Below are 6,492 nucleotides of genomic sequence, written 5' to 3' on the forward strand. Positions count from 1 at the left end.
CCCCGCCCGGCGCCGCTGCCCTCCCACGGGCGTCGGGCGTCCTCCCTGCAGGCTTCACGGAACTGCGTGCCCAGTTTGAGAGTGCACGGATGCCTAGGCGCTCGGGTACAGGAAATGTGTGCTGACGGTGCGCGCATCCACCTGGATCTGTTTACCTGTGCCCGGCTTATGGCGTCTTCTCACCTAGAATTCCGTGGGATAACTGTTCCACCGTGAATTTCTACATGTCACCATTATCTCTGAAAGCCCCCTTGTCATATGGACCATGACAGCTGTGCATTACATAATCCTGGATGTGTGGCCAGGGCCACCGCTGTGCTGGGAAGTGGAGAAGAGGGAGCACTGGCTGCAAGGTGCTGTCGGGCTCTGGCATGGGGCTGGTGTCCTGGAGCTGGGAGCTTCGGTGTCTGGCCTGGGGTAGTGTGTCCATAACCCAGCCTGGTGTGCCCGGGGACGAGCCGGATAGTGCCCTGGCCCTGGCCTTCCTGGATCGGGGGCGCCCCACCCATTTCAGACTGTTTCCACAGAGCGTGGTGGTCAGTAGTCTTGGTGGTGGTGGTGGCGGGCGGCGGGAGGGGGCGGGGGTACGGGGGGAAGAGGTTGAACTAAATCTATAAATGATTAAAGCAGTTCCTATTCTTTTTTTTGGGGGGGGGGGGGATGCTGCATAAATAGATTCTTTATTGTTCTGTCATAGTTTTAGCCTGGAAGTAGCAGCCTTGGGCAGTCATTGAGCATCTCCTTGGGAGGAGGGGTTAAATCATATTATCACTGCATCTCTGGCACACAGGATGAGAATCTTCATAAACACCCTCTGGGTAACACCTAGCATGAGTCCACTGGGACCTTCTGAGAGGGGCAAGCTGCCCGCCCTCCTGAACCTTGGATGAATTAGGTATCTGAACAAGTCCCCCTCCTCACCATGTTTTTTCTCATTATTTTAACAGCTATTCCTAGTTCTTATTTCCCCCTCCCGTAAAAGAGTGATTTAGCCACCAGATTTGTCCGAGGGTTGAGCCATTTAAGATGTTATTCTAAATACAGAAAGGGGTTCTAGAAAATCCATCAAGTTCTAAAGACACCAGCCTTAGGTGTGAGTTTCCTCTTTCTCCCAGAGGGTCTTTCCTTTCCTGGTCTTTTGTGTGAGCCCGGCCTCCCACCCCAGCATCCCTTAGTTTAATATCCTCAAGCTGTATATATGCCTGGAAAAAATTCAAAATACTCATCCCAATTTTCTATATAAACAGGAGGCCAAAATATCCAAACCCTAAACCTAGAGCCTTTTCCATATTTAATTTACATGAGGGTTCTAGCTCACCAGCCATCATGTCTAACTTCAAATTCCCACTGCCTTGCTAACAGGTACCTACCAAGTAATTGTCAACTAAATGAATGAAAGTAGACATGTATACCTCTGTACAACTGACCCCTCCAGCCAGCTTTAACCTAATAGTTTGTACATAATAGGTGTTCAAAATGTTAATGATGACACCCCTCTTAACACATTCACAGTCTGACCACGAGATTTATCTTCTCTGTGTCTACTGAATTTCACAAGATGGTAGGAAGGGAACTCATTGAATTTAGCTATTAGAATAGCTCTGGTGGAAAACGAGTGTGAGGAGCAAGGAGGAATGAAGGGCACGCACATTCAGAGACCCTAGGATAATGTTAATGTAGATCTATTTTACAGGGTGTCTTTTATATAATGAAGATATATTTAGTATGTGGAAAGTAAAATAATTTTATTTTTAAATTTTGACATATGGGGTTCTCAAGGGCACATGCCTGGGTTGGGGCTCAATCCCCAGTAGAGGGCGTGCAGGAGGCAGCCGATCAATGATTCTCATCATTGGTGTTTTTCTCTCTCTCTCCCTCTTCCTTCCTCTCTGAAATCAATAAACATATATTTAAAAATGAATAACGTGTATATAAAATACATTATATTAAAGTATTTTTGATCTATAATCTCACCACTGAGTTAGCCCCTGTTAAGATTTTACTGGTCCTACTTCATCAATTCTAGGATGCAAAATGTTTACTTGTTCACATTGCTATGGTGACTCGTAGTTGCCGCAAGCCCTACAGAGGTCCCGGTCTCACAGAGGAGGTCTGTATTTGCCTTTGTCAGCCATCTGGAGACACCACCAAGCTGAGACTATTTTGAGTTAAATTCTCTGCTTGAGGTTCTTTGAGCCACGCTGGTAGTATGAATTTAAAATGCAAGCTAGAGTGATCCCTGGATTATATTTCAAATTCTTTGGTGGGGTTTGTTTCTCCCTCCACCCAAAGGCAAAATGGAGAGAAGCAAGTTTCTGGCCCTCTCTGCATGGGAGGTTTATTGGTCACAGCTGTATACAGTGTATCATCTTAAATTACCCATTATGGGCATTTTTTATTCTTCGTGGCAGGTAAATCATGGTATATCTTAGAATAGATGATAGATTTAGATATTTTTCTTTTCTGTATTTACATGTAGAAATCATACTGTATATAATTTGTATGTTTATTCTTTAACCTCAGAACACGACCATTTTGCTATTCTGTTAGAACTTTTTATATGCATTATTTTAATGGTTTTCATTGTATGTTGGAAAAATTTACTTAACCATTCTCACTCTCATTGTTGGAAAATCAAGCCCTTTCCCTTTTTTTGTTGTGCCTAAAGCGTTGGCCAAATTCCACTCTAAACTAACACTAGATACCTATTACACGCCAAGCCCTGCTGTGGAGAAGACAGACATCCCTTCTCGTCAGGCTTACAGCCTGGCAGGGAAGACAGCTAGGAAGCAAGAAATGAAATCGAGAATGAGGGGTGACAGGCAGGGCAAATGCAACCAACCATTGAGGTTGCTGACTATGACAGGCTGCCAGAGGTGGGAACACCGGGTTAAACTGTATTCATGTTCTTAAGGTTCTCGGTTGTACTGCCAAATTGTTGACTCACAAGTGTGTAAGGGCATCAATTTAATTTCATTCCTGTCCAAGTTAGATATTGCCACTTAGAATATTTTTTGCCAATTTTTCGGATGTAAATGACATTTTGCTTTAAGATAATGTTTTGTGACTGCATCTAATCTTAGTTTCCAAGTATATGCTATTGACTGTGGTTCCTCTTCCATGCATTGTCTGATCATGATGCCTTTTGCTCACTTATCCTGTGGGGTCTTGATGCTCTTCTTATCAATTTGCATTTGCATAACTTCTGTATGCACTAAGAATATTCATCTTTTGGCTGGCATAATTTTTGTTAATATCATTTCCAATGTACTGTGTAGCTTAATGCTGCTTAACTGCTTGATGAAATGTTGAAGCTCTAAATTTTATGTAGTCAAAGTTAGCAGTTCTTTTGGTGATTTCTTGTGCTGCTTTAACATTTGGGAAGTTGGTCCCCACCCAGAAATTTGGCCAACATTCACTTTTATTTTCTTTCTTTAGTTACTTATTGATTTTCCACATTTGATATCTTAATCTATTCAATATTTATATGTGATATGAAATAAAAATAAATTTTTTTTAGTTGAATAGTTACCCAATAACTGCTACACCACTTATATAAAAAACCTTCTGGGTCCTATGATTATAATTCCCTTTTAAAGAACAATATTAAATTACTGATATTTACTAACCTATGTATTCTTCACCATTGACCTGTCTATTCTTACACTACCACCACACTAAGTATATATGCATAAAATAATATACATGTAGCCAGCTGGTGTGGCTCATTGGTTGAGTGTTGACCTATGAACCAGGAGGTCACGGTTTGATTCCAGGGTTGTGGGCTCAATCCCCACTGTGGGGTGTGCAGGAGGCAGCTGATCAATGATTCTCTCTTATCATTGATGTCTCTCTCTCTCTCTCTCTCTCTCCCTCCCTTCCTCTCTGAAATTAATAAAAATATATTTTAAAAATCAATATGCAGGTACAATTTAGTTTTATTTCTGAGAAAGGTAATCTACTCTTTTTTAAATCTTCTATTTCTTTGCAAATGATTTTTCCTTTTGAAATTTAAAATCATTTTATCCAGTTTCTCTCCAAAAAAGTGAGATATTTTTTCCCTTAAAATGGCACAAGAATTACATATTCACTGGAGAAGAATCAACCAATTTTTATAACTAAGCCATTTTATTCCCTCTGCCAGGAACAGCCTTCCAACCAGGTAAGGTTTCTGCACCTCCATGATCAGCCTGCATAATTAGTTGACCAGGGCAAATACTAGTGGTCCAGATAGGAGTTCAGACTCCGGGACAAGCTGAAGTGTAACGGTGAAATTAAGAATGTGAGTGGAGGCGATGAAGAAAATAATCTTCCTAATGGTTTAGGGACTATCTACACCCTTATCTGTCCCATGACACTGCGGACCCAAAGCCATCCAGAGATATCCTGGGGTTCCTGATCTGTCTCAGATTCCCGACTTCCTAACATCTATTTCATGCATTAGACCACAGTAGCTGCAACGACAGCCCCATCTGCACTGATATTTCTCTTCACTTCTCCCAGATCTTCTGGGCTGCAGGCATTTGTTGGTGTTGAAAGGACAGTAACTTATATACCTCAGAGGCTGAGCTTAGGTTGGTGTAGGGATTGATAAAATAGAATATATATTCAAACTTACTGAGTTACTTAAAATCAACATATCCCTGCCTTTCAGGCCTCTGAAATTTGTATTGGAGTTGAAATTTAAAAATCTGAAAGCTCATAAAAGATATTCCTTTGACTATAGTGTCCATCATGAGGATACATACAATGTACAGCATGTACCTTGATTCATAGCACCTACTATGTGTCAGGCCCTGTTCCAGGTAATGGAGATAGAACATCAAATAAGAGTTAAGTTCCTGTCCTGATGGTATTTAAATTCTATTGGGGATGGGATCGGGGAGACAGGATTTTTTAAATGAACCTTTAGATATGTAATATATGATAGCCCTAAGTGCTGTGAAGAAACGTGACCCAGGGTAAGGGGCCAGAGGATGGGTGATGGGGACTATGTGGGGTTGTTGGGAAGACCTCTCTGATAAATAACCTTTGAGGGGACACCTGGAGGAAGCCCAGTGAGTGAGACGTGTGGGGGAGACTGGCATCGGGAGGAACAGGAAGGAGTACAGAGCCGAATGTGTAAGGAATCAGACAGGCTGTGGGGTGGATCCTAGGGCCCTGCGGGCCTTAGAACCAGGGCTGGCTGTGAATTTTGAGTGGAATGGGAGGCCCCAGAGGATCTGAGGACAGGATCCTTTAAAAAGCATCCCTTTGGCTATTGGGTGGAGAACCGACTGCTGTGAGGTTTGGGGCAGGCAGGTGGGAAACGGGAAAGGAGTGACAGAGGAGAAGGGGTGAAGGGATTGCTGAAGAGAGAAAGTGGAAAGTGGGTGACAGGCCAAGGGGAACCAAAGACCATCAAGAGAAGGGAAATTAGGTTTGCTTTGGATAAGATCAGACTCACCCTCAGGACTTCTCTCTCTTTGGGCCCGTGTTTATCATGTAAATAACTCTCTTGTGTGTTACCTGAGTCTATGGAGGGGCTCAAGTACATCATTTTCTTTTTTCATGAGCTGCCTTTCACATACTTTCTCTTATAAAGTGGTATGGGTGACTTTTTTTTCTTCAAAGAGTTTTTACACTTCCTGGTTGGGGGCGGGGGGAGGGGGGGTGTCTCTCTGAGACAGAAATTGAATAATGTATACTAAAGATATCCAAACTGCAAAAAAACATGTTTTTACAAAATAAGGCTTTGGAGGCTGAAGTAATCGCCATTTTCAAGGGATACATATCTGTTTCTATGTGCTACTGATCTTTTCTAGCTTTTCTTTTGTCAGTTTGAAAATTTGTATGTTTCCTTGAAAGTTTTGACTGTCAATACCTGGAGGTGGGAGGGTGGCTGGGGCTTTGTGGGGGGCTGAAGTTAAGGCAGGTGTATCTGGCAAAGACCTAAGGTGTGTGTGCATTAGGGAGATGAACTCCAGCCTGGAAATGTTAGAGCAGTGGTTCTCAACCTTGGCTGCACATTAGAATCACCTGGGAATCTTTTTAAAATCCTGATTTCTGGCCTCATCCTCCGGAAATTCTGTTTCTTTGTTATGGGGTGAGGCCACAACATTGGTAACAAAGGAACAGAACTTCCAGAGGATGAGGCCCAGAAGTCAGGATTTTAAAAAGATTCCCAGGTGATTCTAATGTGCAGCCAAGGTTGAGAACTAGAGGCTGCTTAAAGATCATTATTACACCCAGGTGATGCTGAATTCTAATGAACTCCTTTTAGCCATTGGTGGGAGAGAGGGGAGGGGGAGATTTCTAAATGGCAGGTGTAAAAGAGTGAACATGATTTATTTCCAATAATGAGCTTGTAGCACATGGGTACAGGGAGACTAGGTGTGATGTCCACAAGAGTTTTAACATAAATTGAATTTAATTACTCAAAGCATTGCTGGCACTTTCTTTAATCAGAATGGAAATAAGGACAAGCTGAGATCTTAGGACACGTGGTCCTTA

Source organism: Myotis daubentonii, chromosome 10 (assembly GCF_963259705.1).
Source record: "Myotis daubentonii chromosome 10, mMyoDau2.1, whole genome shotgun sequence".
Classification (NCBI taxonomy): domain Eukaryota; kingdom Metazoa; phylum Chordata; class Mammalia; order Chiroptera; family Vespertilionidae; genus Myotis; species Myotis daubentonii.